Source organism: Camelus ferus, chromosome 7, assembly GCF_009834535.1.
Source record: "Camelus ferus isolate YT-003-E chromosome 7, BCGSAC_Cfer_1.0, whole genome shotgun sequence".
NCBI lineage: Eukaryota > Metazoa > Chordata > Mammalia > Artiodactyla > Camelidae > Camelus > Camelus ferus.
This window is the reverse complement of record NC_045702.1, coordinates 72881381-72897624: the sequence shown is the minus strand read 5'-3', so window position 1 is coordinate 72897624 and position 16244 is coordinate 72881381. Positions and strand designations below refer to the sequence as shown.

Below are 16244 nucleotides of genomic sequence, written 5' to 3'. Positions count from 1 at the left end.
CAAAGCATTAGTTCAAAACTCAATATGACCTCAGGGTCATGTCTAAGTGATTGTGCTCTCCAGATTGGAGGCATCCTTCAAAGCTAGATGGTAAAGGGCACTTTTATTGACATGTGGTTTGCCCAGTGAAACTAACTCTAAAAGAAAATTAGAGATTTGGCTTTTCGGCCAGGGGTCACTCTCAAGTTTCAGATCTGAACGGGACACGTTTCTTTTTTAGTAATTCAGTTGTGCTCCCTTTTAAACATTCCAAATTAGATCAGCTAGAACTGCAGTGGGGAAGTAACCTTGAGTTGGCAATGGGCTGTTGAGAATTCATCACACAAATTTCTCAATCCCTCTAACATGACCTAAAGGCCCTTCGTAAAAGATGAAACAATATCTAATATAAGTATAAATAAGATTTCTGCCTCCCAGATATTAACTAGATGGTCTGAAAAGTTAGAGTATGGATATCTATTGTGGTTTTAAAGTTTGGGAAATTGGCCCTATTTCTAACAATATGTGGAATTTCTATGCTCTTCTTGTAGGTAGTATAGATACCAATCTTTCTGAACTTTCCAGTCATTTCTCTCACTATTCTCTTTCTTTCCTAATCCAGCAGGCCTCAGAGTGTACCTGGGGACTCCCATTTAGTCAAAACTGTTTTCGTATTAAGATGTTATTTGCCTTTTTAATTCTCACGCATGTATGATAGAGTTTTCGTAGGAAGTGCGTGACGTGTGATAGCTCAACAGAATGAATGCAGAAGTAAATATGAGAATTCATTATTCCTGCTTCATCAATCCAGATATTAAATAGAAGTAAAATATTTTCTATTTTCATAAGAGTATGTTAATTACACTTATATGTAATAGATTGTCAGTGTTATGTAAGTAAATTAATGTTTTTTTAAATTGTAAGTTTTAATTTCTATCCCAGCAAATACTGAAAAATACAACCCATATAAACCAAAGATTTGTGAGGCCCTAAATAACTATTAAAAGTGGTGAAAAATGTGAGATACACACATATACATATATGTATATATTTTTCAGCCATAATAAAAAAAGGAAAGCCCACCATTTGTGACTACATGGTTCAATGTTGAGGGTATTATGCTGTTGTTAAATAAATCAGAGAAAGACAATCTTGTTTAAAAAAAAATCTTCATATATATACCAGACTAATAAAACTTAAAGCCTCCTTTATGAGCCTCAAGTCTTTTATGGAATAAGATTTGATATAAGGAGGTTAAATAAACCAACAAATGAAAAACAAGTTATTTTTCTCCAAGGTGCTGTGTTTTAAATAGAGAAAGAACAATCGCTTTTTGTAATCTAAACTAAATAGGAGAAAATACATGCTTTTTTGTTTGGTGAAAGAAGGGTGATTTTTTTTTGCAAAGGTGGATGCATCCAACACAAGGGCTATTCTGACTGTAAGTTCTAGTGAAGTCACGGTGTGGGAAAAGTGAGAGAAACCCAGCACTTAACTAACTCCACTGTTATTGTACCACTAACAAAGACACAGCGTTATACTAAATCCCACCCCTGGAACAGTGGTTTATAAGAAATAAGTTGTATGTTCATGGACATTTCACAATGGAATTTAATATGTAATATCTTTATGTATATGTACAATACTTTTCTTTATGAGAACCACACTGCAATAATGAAAAGAGGATGAGCTGGGAATCAGAAAACCTAGGCTCTGGTTTTGCTGCCTAGCAAATAGCTCTATGTAGCCTTAGTTGGGCTACTCAAAATCTCTAGACCTCAGTTTCTCACCTTTACCAAATGTTTTTGAGCTGTCTCCTGAAACTGATTCTGTACAATCACGGTGCTAGTCTAGATAATCTCTAGTGTTATTTCCAGCTCCACGGAAAATAAATCAATGGCTACTGTAGATATTAAGCATACCTAAATGACAAATGGTTGGTTCAAGTTCATCTAAGAAGTTAGTGGTGAAATCAAGGTGAAAACACAATTACCTTGAACCTCAGTTCTCTTCTCTACCCACTCCTGTGAGACTCTCGTCCTATTAACAGTCTCTAGTATCAGAGAATGGAAGGGGGCCAGGGTAAAGACTGAGTGCAGACAGAAACACAGGTAGAACTAAATTAAATTATTCCTTAACCTCTCTTCATGTGAAGGGAAACTATTATTAAAAGAAATCTTTTGAATAACCTGAAAAATATAAATTGCCAATATTAATGATTACTCAATACTAAATTTGTTTACAGCCCTTTCTCCTTTCCTCATTTTTGAATCTTATCCAGAAAGCCGAGATATTATTTCCAAAAGGCAAATTTTGTGATATTGTTTAACTGATAAGGTAGTTCACAGGGTCCTGCTCATGTTAGTTCATAACTACTAACTATAGTACATTGGTGGCTTATGTTATATCTAAGAGTGTTGTGTGCAAAAATTTTAGGAAAATGCTGAAACTATAAATTTTTGCTAATTCTATTCATGAAACATATTTCAAAAGTTCTGGAGTCAGAGATTTATTTTCCTTTCCTCATGAATTTCCTTGGCATTCATATTTATTTCTACCTATTAATAATCTATAGCATAGAATTTCCACATTTCCAAAAGTATACATAGCAAATGGTTTCTTCTACTGACATGAGTTAATAAAAATGCCTAGAATTTTATATGCTGTCTGAAACTCTGGAGAAAAATTACTTGAATGTACATATCAAAGGCAGATGGGGCCTGTCACCTCACCAGCAGGAAAAATCCATCAACTGGACTATGACAAAGACTGTTCCTTTCAGAATATTAACTATGGAATCGTTTGACACGTGCAGTCATGAGGTTCCTTCTAGTTTTATTCAGATAGTAATTAATAAAAACTCATGAACTAGAAATACCATGTGAACTTGATGGTTCATTCCTCTTAGAGTTAAATAAGACAGTGGTTAATCAACATTTACACAGGACAGTGGTTAATCAGCATTTACCACCCTTGTTTAGGTAATTGGCAAAGGAACATCTGGGACTGCCTTTCTGGGTTATAGGCATGTCTTACGATACTTACACTTCCCAGGAACTTGAAATATTTTCAAGTCAATGAAACAGAAGCAAGGTGCTTAAGTAGGACTCAATAAATGCTTGCTGAATGATTAAACTGAAAATGGGACTTGGTGCTTCTGCTTGGAAAGTTATAGATCAGATTTTACTATTTAAAATTTGTTTTTCAGAAAACATCTGCTCTAGCAAAAAAAAAAAATGTTCCTGAAAGAGCAGCAATGGTCATCATTCATACTGATAGAAAACTTAAAGAGAAAGAAAGTTTGAAGATGGAATTAACAATGAGATCTCTAAGCAGAGTCAGAGATTCACCACATGTACGGGCCTCCTGTGTTCAGGTTATGATTACCAGCTGGTCCCTCTGATCTACAATGAAATAGGACAATGAAATGAACAGAAACTATCAAATGACCTATGCGTTAATAAATGCTAATAGTTTTCTTATCTTAAAAATAGCAATGCTAACAAGCTCTTCCAGGTGCTTAAAAAACATTCTTAATGGAATACGAAGGAACAATTTAATAAATGAAGAATTTAATGGAATACAACAGTTAATTCAAAATCAAAGTGTGTATTAAATACGACAACAGTAGAAAATTGATACTGAGGAGATTTTACGTTAAAACAAGAACAAAATTTTAGATACAATTAAATTAAAATACAATAGAAAATAAAACTCAATATTTTAAAATGGCTACAAAGCACAAAAGATTTTTAAGCCTTGAATTGAAGATATTTTGGTGATAAGCTCCTTACTTTAACATCATAAGTTCCTTCTTGTAATAGATTCTTATTTCAATTTACCATTAAGAGATTGTATTAATTTCCTATTGCTGCCACAACAAATTACTACAAACTTAGTGATTTCAAACAATACCAACTTATTTTCTTATAGTTCTGGGTATTAGAAATCTGAAATCAGTTTCTTCGGGTTAAAGCCAAGCTGTTGGCAAAGCTGATATTCCTTCTGGACACTAGGAGGGAAGAATCCTTGTAGTACCATTTTCAGTGTTTAGTGGTTACCTGTATTCTTTGGCTTGTTGTCCCTTTCTCCATCTTCAAAATGCATCACTACAATCTTTGGTCCCATCATTACATGGAATTTTCTACTGATTCCTCCTCAGTTCCGCTTTTAAAGACCATTGTAATCACATCAGTCCCACCCAGATAATCTAGGAAAAGCTACCTATCTCACGATCTTTCATCACATCTGCAAAGTCCCTTCTTGCTATATAAGGTAATATATTCACAGGTTCTGGAGATTAGAATATGGGCATCTTCAAGGGGTCATTATTCAGTCTACCACAAGGGCTAAGAACGAGAGCAGATTCTCCAACAAATTCGTAAAAACTCAGAGTGAAATAAGTTTAATTTTTAAATGAATATGCTAATCTAATTCTTAGAGCTTTCATGTCAGAACAGTCTGAGTTCCCTGATTTAAGTCTTTTCACCAGTAGAGTGCCTAGTGCTGGACAGTGTTCATTCTAATTGTTACTTGGATATAATTGAGCTTTACTAATAAGTGTGTGTCAGAGAAGGAAATACTTAAAAATTTATTGTAATCCACAGATTTCCATTTTTACAGACCAAAGCATCAGTCTCCAACAGTGCAGGAAAGCAGAAGCAAACTATTCAATTTGGTGAATGAAGTTCAGTAAATATTTCTTGACTTTCTATAAACTTAACAGCACTGAAAAGGGTAAAAATCTTAAAACAATTACCTAAAGACATCAAGCTTGCTTGAAACAAACTGTAGTGACTATTTTTCTTTGATTAACTAACAGTCAGTAAATTAGTCCATGGATTATAGTTTACTAGCATCTACAGAAATAATGTTAATGAGAAATTTTAAAAAGCAAATAGCAGGTTATGAGACACCATTAGATAGAGCCAAAGGCAGAAATAAAGCTATGACACACTTCAGAGATGTGTAGTTGAGGCCTGTCAGTCAGCCTATGATGGCCATCAGTGCAGAGTGGCAGTCACCCTTGTGAGCAGCTGCAAAACCTGAACTGATGGTAGGTTTTTGCTGATTCAGTAACTTGATTTGATCATGAAAAAAGGAAGGGGGGCTACGTTTAAGATATGCAGTAGACATTACCACTGCACATGGTTTCTAATTCTCTTCTTCTGGCATTACGGAAGATCACAATTTTTTTGCTCTCTTGAGGTTAAGTGCAGCAATGTGATTGCTCTTGTCATTAAAATGGTTAGTTGAAGTGGTATGTGTCATTTCTAGGAAAAAGCATTTAAGAACCAGTGCACAATTCTTCCTGCCCTCTTCCTTTTCTACAATGTCAGGGAACATTCTATGTGGTAGGGCTTCTCTGAATCTGGGCCCCAGAATGAGGTCTGCATTGGGATAGAATCCCCTGCAGAAATATGATGGCCACGTAGAGTGAGTAAGAAATAAAGCATTACCGCTTAAACCACTGAGATCTGGAGGGTGTTTGCCAATCTCAGAATAGCCTATTGTATCCTATTAATGGAACAGGGCTCAACAATGTGGATTCTCAGTTATGTCAGTAGTTTCAATTTTAGAGGATGTGATAGAGAAAGCAAAAGCAAGAGGTTAAGCAAGGAGGGAAATTACCCTGGGGCTAAAGGTAGCATTCTATGATTGTAAACTGTTACTTCAAAGCAACCAAGCTATTGACCTTTTTATCTTTTGCATTCTCAATTATGAATTAAGTTTTTGAAATTCAAAAGCTAAAGCTTTTTTCTATTTGTAAGTAACTAAAATGATCTATTTCAATAATTGTCTAGACTTTCCTATGTCATCCACTGAATGTCACTTTTATGAAGGTATATTAAGGGAAGCTTGACTAACCATTACATAAATTAGTTGGATTTTAACTGATTTAGTTCATGACAAGGTACATAGTTTTAATTGGAAGAATCCTTATTCAGGCTGACTGAAGGTCTCCAGACACTTGTTTCAGTTTAAAAAGATAACTTATAAAATTGCCATGAGTGAAAAATTACCTTTTACTAAAAATTGCTCTGCTGGCTTATGTGAAAGGTATCACTTGAGTTGAACTTCCTTCAGAATAAATATCAAAGAATTTCTAAATACCAAATTATGCATCTGGATAAATAAGATTTTTAATTGTTATCACCACTGTTGTTCTTAAGAATCTATATTGTATGCAAAAAGACAAGTCTCAGTTGAATTTGTTCATAAAATGTACGACTCTTTTCTTTCTTCATAAGTGTATGACATTTGATTCAGTGATCATTGATCAAAAGGTTTAAATTTGAACTTACATAGCTGAAAGTCTGAGGCAGAGAAAAGACATTAGCTCCCTGTCTCTATATACTTCTGCTTAAGAAGAAGTAGAAGTAAAAAGACAAATGGAAATGTAGGTAATTCCACAGATTTGAAGCATATACTACTCTTTAAGTTCATCTGAGAGATATAACTTCAGGTATTAAAACAGGAATGGAATTATTATTTATACATAACAATTCCTGAAGATGCCTATCTTATTATTTATTATATTTTTGGATGGGAAATTTGACATTGTATTAGTATAAGAACAGAAAGAACAACTATATTAGCCATTGAATAATTATCTCTTTTTGCTTTTTGCCAAGTACATGAATGTGAGTTTACAAAATACAACATAACCACAAGAAACAAAGGTCATTGACTCTCTGTGAGCTGTAGCGTTGTGCCATTTGGTACAGAGAAGACTGTTAGCTTTGAGTTTCTCTCAGATGCTCTCAGATCTGGCTCTACGTGGCACTAAGACATGTTATAATATTTTTTTAAAAATGCTCATTATTGCAACAACTATGTCCAGGAATAAAGAGGCATCCAGCCATGCTGAACTTTCCTGTTACATTAAAGCTACCTTTTCTAGAGATGATTATATTATACAGTGATTCCCAAAATGAATATATCTCAAGTTCTCCTTACAGGTTCCCTCATTGGGTCAAAGTTTATGTCTACAAAATATCAAATGTCTGAATTATATGAATATTAATTATTAAATGTAATACATAGAAATCAAATGGATTAGGCATTCAACAAAATATGTGAAGAAAATAATGACAATAAAACTAAAGAAAAAAGAAAGAAATTTATAATGATAGTGACAAAAATAAATTAGAAAATAGAAAAATGACCAATAATAATAATAATTTATTGAATGTTTACTATTTGGCACTGTTCTAAGCATTTTGCATGTACTAATTCTTTAAATTATAAAAAATCTCAATGAAGTAAGAATGGAAAACAGCTTACCAAAAAATAAATATAATTGCAGGAAAGCCTAAAATAATATGTAGAAAATATATAGAAAATAAATCCACAAATAAATAAATTGTGGAATAAGAAATAAATTTAAATAACATATATGCACTTTTTGGCACTGAAAATTATTTTCAACTAATATATTTGAAATGCTGATGCTATATATTTTGATGCCAAAAAAAAAAAAAAAAACCTTGAAAAGGATAGGACTAAAATTAACACTGTAGTCTACTCCCACTGATGCATACTTATGTAAGTTTACAAATTAAAGTTCAAAAAACACTGTGATTATAGCTAAGTCATCCTGAAACTATGTTATGTTTATACCAGGACCGACAAATAAATAAACATATCAGGGATAAAGAGAGACGGGGTCTCACTGTCAAAGAAAGGGGTTACAAATAAGGAAAGGGGGAAGGCTAGAGGAACTGGAATCAGAGGTATTAATAGGAACTCAGTTTTTAACATGCTTACAAATGGACAGCTACAGAAATAAGCATAGATATGTGTGTGAATGTCTGAGTATACATATATCTGTTTTCTAGCTCTACACAGTGAGACAGTCTAGAGGCAGAGATGCCAGTAGCAATGAGTTTGTCTCAGGTCTTGATTTCTATAGAGCAGTCTCCAATAAAAATAACCAGGATTCCTTAGAAAAATGACTGATACCAGATCTGGGAAAGGGAAAACACAAGGCAAGCATGGAATATCTTTCAGTGCCAGAAAGTATGAAGGTCCTTCCTAAAATGGATGGGGGACATGTTGAAAGAACAGAGGAGCTAACTAGAAAGAGTTCCCAATGGCCAAACCTAGGACAATTTAAACCGCAGAATATAGAAAAATAATAATGGGTTTTAAATCACTGAATAAAATAAGTATCTGCTAGTCCATACTAATACAAATAAATAAATTCCACATAGTTTAAACATGACACATCAAATATAACCATAAGAAGATGAAAAATATAAGTGAATGTTAAGTCTCCAGAGACAGTGAACATATTTCTAAGAACAGAACAAGAGAAGTAAAGAAGGGAAAAACAGGCCACTCGGTGACAGAAAAAAAATTACAGTAAACAAGTTTCAAAATAAACATGTACAAAGGGAAAACTAGGAAAAACTCATGGCAAATATGACAGTTGGTTAATGTCATTAACATAAAAAAGCTATTGAAAGAAGAAAATGAGGTTTTTGAAAGTTTTTCTTTCATGGGAAAAGATATTCTTTCATGGGAAAAGATATTACCATTAAAAATTAAGTTTTTGAAGGGGGAGGGTATAGCTCAGTAGTAGAGTGCATGCTTAGCATGCATGAGGTCCTGAGTTCAATCCCCAGTAAATCCATTAAATAAAGAAACCTAATTACCTACCCCCACTCTTCTCCCCACCAAAAAACAAACAAACAAACAACCATCAGAACAAAAATAATTCAAATTATTAAGTTTTTGAAAAACTATGATGTGAAATATTCATAATATAGTGTTATGTTAAAAAAATCAAGATTTAAAATTACCTCTATAATATGATACACACTGTTTATGGTATGTACATGGATGATCTATATATTTCTCAGAGATTTTTTCCTCTCAAATTTTCTATTATCATCAAGGGTGGAAAAAGATATGCTATAAGTGTACAAAAAAAAATTTAAAAACAGATGACTGGGAGACTAGTGACAGTCTAATGACAGGGAGACTAGGTCAGAGGTGAAATGTGGTGAAGTCTAGACCAAGTTATTAGTACTAACTACAACTAATGACTCTAAAACTTCTTAGATCCAGGACTGGGATACTCAGATACCATTTAAAATCTCACTGACAGTTTTCCATTTCTTCATGCCATGCACAGGCTTTATTAGCAATAAGAACACATAATTTAGGGCAATTCAACAGAAACTTGCAAGTACCTACTAGGTGCTCTGTATGTGCTGGGAGGGATATAAAGATGAACAGGATGTTGTCTCTGCCTTTGCTAACCTTACCCTTTAGTGTGCTAGAAGGTGGGGAGATAAATACACATTAAAAATAACTACAATATACACTTGTAAAAAGTTTCTGGAGATTAGAAGGAAATGGAGAATCTATTGTTTATGGTCCATTCATTCACATATGCAACAAATATTTATTAAACTCTGCTATATACTGGTTATTTTAGGTACAGACAACAGGAAGGGCTTCTCTGGAGGAGGTGCCATTTGATATTAGCTGTGAAATATGGGTAGTATCTTTTCAGAAAGAGATGGGGCAGAAAGGACATTTTAATGGAAGGATTCTTGTGGAAATTTTGGTGACCATGATGAACAATTACATTTGTAAGTAGCAGGGGCACATATAAGAAAGAGCAAATGATAAAGTTGTAAAGGCTTATTGGTGTCTTTTTGAGAAAGGATATAAATGTGAACCTCAGGCATTTGTTCTTAATTTGGGGAGAAATCAAGGAGTCTTTCAAGGTTGATAATAAAGGCATTTTTAAAAAATGAAATAAGTGTTTGTCATTCCCTGGGAAAGAATCTATTACCTCTGAAACTTTGTGCAATAGAGGTCTCTCACTGAGTTATTCGAGACACTGCACTGAGCTTGTAGTTACAATAATAAACAGTATCACATTTCTTGCCTCTAAGAGCAGCTCAAAAAAGCTCCTCAGGATTCACTGTAGCCACAGCATAAAGCAAAGTGACAGAGTCACTAGTGAATGGAATATGACACACCACGCTGGCAGGCAGCTAATAGGGATGAGGATGTAGTTAATCAAAATACCATGTTGCCTGGAAGGCCAAGAGGAAGAGCCATAGATGATAATTACACACAGTCACCCTGAGCTTACAAGAGGAGAGGCTCCATGTCATCTTTGAGGGAAGGAAAAAAGTCAAAGCCAAAATTGCCTCTACTACCCATAGATAATATCCAAAGCACTTTTGCACATGTTTCTGTACATATATACACATTTTCAAACATGAAACATTGCATCACAATTATAATAACAATAACATGTATCACTTCACAGATAACAAACACTTCACATATACCTTTTTCCTGATTTCAAGAGTTCAGACTTTATGACAATTTCTATAGAATTTAGAATGCCAGGAGTTAATTTAAAGGCTTTGGTAAGCCTGATGTTGCCACTGAAATAATAACGTCTGCATGGATTTAAAAATGCACACTTCTATGTGCTTTTTAAATTTATCTATGTTTACTTGTGAGACAAAAAAAAATTTGAGAGACTAAAACGTTTTCAGCAAAATAAGAATTCAGAGACTCAGTGATTAATTTTATCTGTTTTACTTTAGGACACATTTGCTCCAATATGGTAGAGGAGAGTTGATATCACAGTCTGAGGAAACTTGGCAGTTCCTTTTTTTGATAGGGTTAATCAAAAATGAATCAAGCCTCCAGCTTTGGGGCTTCTGAATTAATGATGACTAGAAGGAGATAAAGAGCAGCAGCAACAACTTATTTGTAAAACCAAGAACTGAAAATGAGTCAGAAGAGCTCATTTAGATAAGTCATGGACCTAATTGGCTAAATTAAAGCAAGCCTGTGATTTCTGACACACCTGGGCTCGAGGCAAGCTGTGGCAAAACAATGTAGCTGCCTGAAGAGGCAGAGCCACAGATGAGAAGTATCCCAGGAAACATCTAACAGGAGAGGCAGGTGAACAGGAAATCAGCCACGTGCCTTAACCAGAGTCAACTATGTTTCTTAGAGACCATTAATAGGCTTTTTCTGGAAGCAGATTAAAAAGCTGTTTTCTCTAGTTTTAAAAATGATTCTTCATATTCACAAAGAACTTCAGAGAGAGGACAGAGCTTAAATACTATATAGCAGGTGTGAAAATTAATAAACAGAAATGTCATATAAAATGGAATTGGGACGCAGGGAGGGGGAGCTATCTCACCCTACACTTGATGTCAACTGCAGATCCAACAAGAAGAGACATATCCTTGCATCTCCAACAGGAAGAAGTTACTACTTGACTACTCAGCAGAAGAAAGGAAGAACCTCTCCTTGCCAGGCAAAAGCCCAGACAATGAGAGACTATTGCATATTGGCCAATGAAAAGATACTACACTTCATAACTCCCAGTTTCTCTGATGGACTCTTGTTTATAACAGACCCTTCCAATACCCTCTTCTCTATATAAGAATGTTCCTCTCCTTTGCTCTCCAAACTTGCCTGTGGTTCACCATAGACTCCATGTCCTGAATTGTAATTCTTTACTATTCCTGAATAAACCCATTTTGCTGGTAAAATAATTGGCTGTTTTATTGTTTTTGGTCAACACAAGGCAACCCTTTCATTTGGCAATGAAACTGATATCCAAAGAGATTATGAGTCTTGCTCAGGTTTTACGGCTGGTTAGCTAAGACACAAATTCTGATCTCCTGAAATAATAGACACATAGTTTGGTTTACCTGCCTCACTTCTCTCCAGCATCATTCCCATAGCTTTTTTGACCTCTCAGGCTTCCTCCAGTTTATTTAGTTTACCACTGACAACTTGATCTACCACGTCAAAGCACTGCTATAAAACCTTCAGTAGCTCCTGCCTTCTCACAACCACACAAGATCTTCTGCAATCAGAACCCCTCCCCCGAAAGATAATTTCTAAACTTTTAGGCTACGATTTCCCAGTGAAAAACCTCTCCTATAGTCGTACTGCTTTCTACTGTTTCCTGCACCTGTTTCATCCATCACCTACTCACACACTTCTCATTACGTACACTCCATCATTAATAAACACACTTATTACACCTTTTTTGTATAGATAAATCTTCATCTTTCAATATATTAATAAAGGTTCACTTTAAGAAAAATTCTTCCCAATCACATAATCCCTCTCACTTCTCCACCCCAACCTCCAAAACATACTTGCCTATTAAGCTTCTAATTGCATATTTTTGGACAAGTAATGTGAAAATTGTGAAAACTAAAATAGAATTTGAAGTCAGATTGGTGCAGATCAATATACCATATGTAAGTGGAAAGAAAAAATGTTCTGTTTTCTCAATTTTCAGAGTCCAGTATATTAGATAAAACCTCCTCAAATATAGCTTAATGCCAATAATTGAAGCCTCTAGATTCTATGGACCAGGTAACAAGATGGTACACTAAACCTTGCTTGGCTTATATTTGGTATTATTCTTTTTATTGATTATGGGGTTTGACTTTCCCTATTTATTATTTTTAAGCTTATATAGGATATTTATTCCCACTATTTCCTGTTGCTGGTAAACTTTCAAGAAAAAAAAATCCTAAGAAAAAAAATCAGGAAAAATACCTCAATCCATGAGTAGGTGAAAAAAATCAGAGCATATGTTTTGGTCTAATCATTCTTGCATTCCTTTACCATAATGATTGTGACCATTTACATATAACTGGAATGCATTCATAATCTATTTGCTTAAAAATACATCTGATCTCTCCAAATTTAAATTTCCAAAAATTCCGTCATTTTAGGATTATTGATTATTAATGAATAGTAATAAGGAAAGTATGTTATAAAATTTCTGAGTAAATCTTTGTCATTCCAGGAATTTCAACAAGGGTAAGTTTTTTAAATGAAAGCAGTAATACACAGGAGAAGATATAACATACTACATTTGGTTCTAGTCAAAACTGAAAACTTTTTCTTTTTCCCTCTTACAAAATGACAGAAAATATAACTAAAATATTTAAAGATTAGTCTAGATAAATAGGATATATATTTTTAAATTAAAGTACATTTGATCTAATTCATCTTTGGCAATATAAATGCGTATCCAGATTGAAAATTTATGAAAGAAGGGGTCATATCTGACTTGTCTTTCACTTTATTGTAGTGAACAGAGCAGAATCAAGGGCATAGTAAATGCAAAACAAGGATTTATGGGATCTCTGAATGAATGAATGCATGAATATATATGTCTTGTTATTGGTTATTATGCCATTATCAATATTATCATACCTAGTTAAAATATCGGAAACCAGTCCTAGTTTGCCAATAAACAGGTAAGTGAATATGGGCATGCTACTTAACCTCTCTGAGCGTTAGCTTACTAAACAGTAAAATGAAGGGAAGATCTGTGCTGCTTACTTCAGAGGGCGGTTCTGAGGACTGAATGAGACTATTGTTCAAAAGTATCTTGCAAACTATAAGGTACTAAAAAAAAGTAAGGCACTATTTTAGCAGCATGGGACATTTGGAAAAAAAAATTAAATTCATACTTGAGTCATTGACTGGATTTTTTTTTTAAATTGGCAAGTAAAAACTGGAATATATAACAGGAGCCTTTTGCAACAGCTTTATTCTTGAGATTTTTCATATGGGGTTATACTTTCTACATGATCTGTCAGAGCATATCATGTAGAAACTTAAAGATAAAGAATATTTATTTAAGAGAACATGGCTTAAGGATGCAATGCTAATTTTGATTAATTTTCTGCATAAATGGTTAGCCAAAGTAGGAGGGCCAGTGAAATGGCCTCATTATACAGCTTTGTGTGTTTGCCATTGCCCGGTATTGTACTTTCTGGTAACTGATTTGCAAAGTGTGCTTTTAATGTTTCCTTTAAAAATTCATTTTAGGAAGACTAGGAATGGAGGACATTTCTTGAAACAGTTACTGGCAATGTTTAGTAGGGGAAAAAAACCTATCCAATTTTCCTTTGCATACTATAAAAGAATGATTTATTGCTAAGCAGCATTTTGTTGCCTTGGTGAAGATAACCTCTTTTTCACATTTCAAACTATATAGGAGATGCTTCTATTCTATTCTCTCATTAAAAAAAAAAAATCATGTTTAGAAAAAGAACATTATCAAGACCAACTTCATTCATTCCAAATATTTACTAATTACTTTACTATGTACAAGGCACTACACAAGGCACTAGGAAAGTTTTTTTTCTATTATTAACAAATACGAGTAATTTTACTCTATTTTCGCTGTAGGCCTGTGAAAACAACTATGCTGTCTCTCAGAGAAAGTTTCGTTATCTTCTTTATCTTTATACCTTCAGAGCCTGGTTCTCAGTAGGTGTGGCACATAGTAAGTACTCAAGTGCTCAGTAAATGAACAGACAGAAAATAAATAACACTAGCTTGGAAACCAGAGCTTTACAATGTAAACATTATTACAAATTCTACCTTCACCGCTGCTCTGCATGCTCATTGTCTTTGCCTTAGTTCACTTTCTCACCCGTGAACTTACTATAGCAGTAACTTTTACAATGATCTCTCTGTCTCTGATCTCCCTCCGCCCCACTTCATCCACATAACACTACCAGAAGCTAAAACATAAATCTGATCATTTCTCTTACCTAGCAGCATTTCTCAATCTTTCCCTCAAATATATCGAATGATAGATTAAGGTACACATAAACCCTCAAGGTCAGGTTTTAGGGGGTTTCCTCTAAGTGGCCAGTCTCACCTGTATTCAACGAACTGATATTTCATTGTAATCTACTTTTATTTTAAAAATATATGTATTTTCTGCAGCTTTCTCCACTATATACTTAATCAGTTTTAATTTCAAAATTTTCTTTTCCTTCAAATCTTCAAATAAAAGAGACACTGGGAAACTGGACCATGTATGTATCATGTCAATTTCTTTTACTCTGGCTCCTGTCTTCGTCCTCCTGCCTGCCAGCACAGGGGTAACCAGCACATCAGTATGAGACAGAGAGCCCAAAGAAAAGTCAGTTCTTTAACAAATAAACAAGGCCCTTCATGATCAAAATCCTAAAAAGTTTTTGGCCTTGCTTTTTGTAACTTCCCTTCCTCAATCTTCATGGCAGCTTTGCCAAAGCATTTGTGATCCTCAGAACATACTATGTTTCTTACAGACCTCTGCCCCTTTGCAATTACTGTTTCCTTCACACAAAATGCCTACTCCTTGGCCCACCTAACAAAGTCTTCATCCTCAAAATCTCAGGAGAAAATTTACCTCATCTTTAAAATCTTCCTCAACCTCTCCCAGAATTGCCCAGAAGATAGTCCTGGTGTTGCACTTCCAGGACATTTTGTGCATTCTCAGCATTTACTTAATATGTTATAATCATCTTTTAGGGCCAAGATGTGTTACTCAGGGTATTATTTAGTGTCTGGTGTCTTAAAGGTGATAAAATTAAAATATTTGTAATTAATCAAAAGAACCTGAAAAGCTGGATATTTATAAAATTTGAGGGTCATTGCTTTAGAGATATTTTCAATTGTTTTGGGGTTCTAGGTAGAGAATTGTTTAATCTACTTGCTATTAACATCTTTAAAATACTACGGAATAGTAACCTGGTCTCTGCTTTTTAAAATGCAGACTTCAGTCTTCAATCTTCAAATCACTATTTTAAGCAATTAAAAAGACTTCTTGCTTCCTAGATAGTTAATATTATGCTTTTTACATGTAGGAATTTGTTCTTTGACAAATAAAACTAGCTTTTGGAGTTAAGCCTATCATATAGTGAACCATTACTCTCTCAGTGTTTTATTCCACAGAGATGAATAATTACAAGATTTACCAAAAAAGGTCACTATTAAAATAAATATCTGGGTTTTATTATTATGAATATTATGATTGGCTGGTGCCTAATATAGAAAGCCTTTGGCTTTGATAAGAGAAAAATGGAATGCTTCTAAATGTATTGAAATTGTGGTCACTGCAGCCTAAATCTGTCTTTCAGGCAGATAATTGCTTTACATGCATCTTAGAGGTAGGTATAAATTAAAATTTCAAGTACTAATTATGGATGATGTTCATCTTCTGAAAAACCAGAACTGATAAGAAGCTTGTTAGAAATTTCCACATGTCCATCTTATGATGGTAGAATGCCGTTGACACAAGCAAACTGTTTCACTCGCATTTCATTTTTTTGTTGGGTCTTCAGTTTAAAAATATTTTTTGTATGTTGAAGAAAATTCCATTACACGAAACAACTTATCCTTGAATCTTATCTACACGGATTGGAGTAGAATTTTCCATCCAGGTAAAAATACACTGT

At 34.1% G+C, this 16244-nt stretch overlaps 1 protein-coding gene and 1 long non-coding RNA gene across 6 annotated transcripts in view; one reads left to right on the top strand and one right to left on the bottom strand.

Annotated features, from left to right (window-relative positions):
* The window catches only part of MAGI2 (membrane associated guanylate kinase, WW and PDZ domain containing 2), a 1116223-nt gene that overhangs the window by 750381 nt on the left and 349598 nt on the right, over positions 1–16244 (bottom strand). The gene's annotated exons all lie outside the window — the stretch shown is intronic.
* Positions 1673–10765, top strand: LOC116665022. Its single transcript, XR_004321603.1, has 3 exons — positions 1673–1791; positions 10589–10592; positions 10756–10765. It is a non-coding gene; the product is annotated as an uncharacterized LOC116665022 (long non-coding RNA).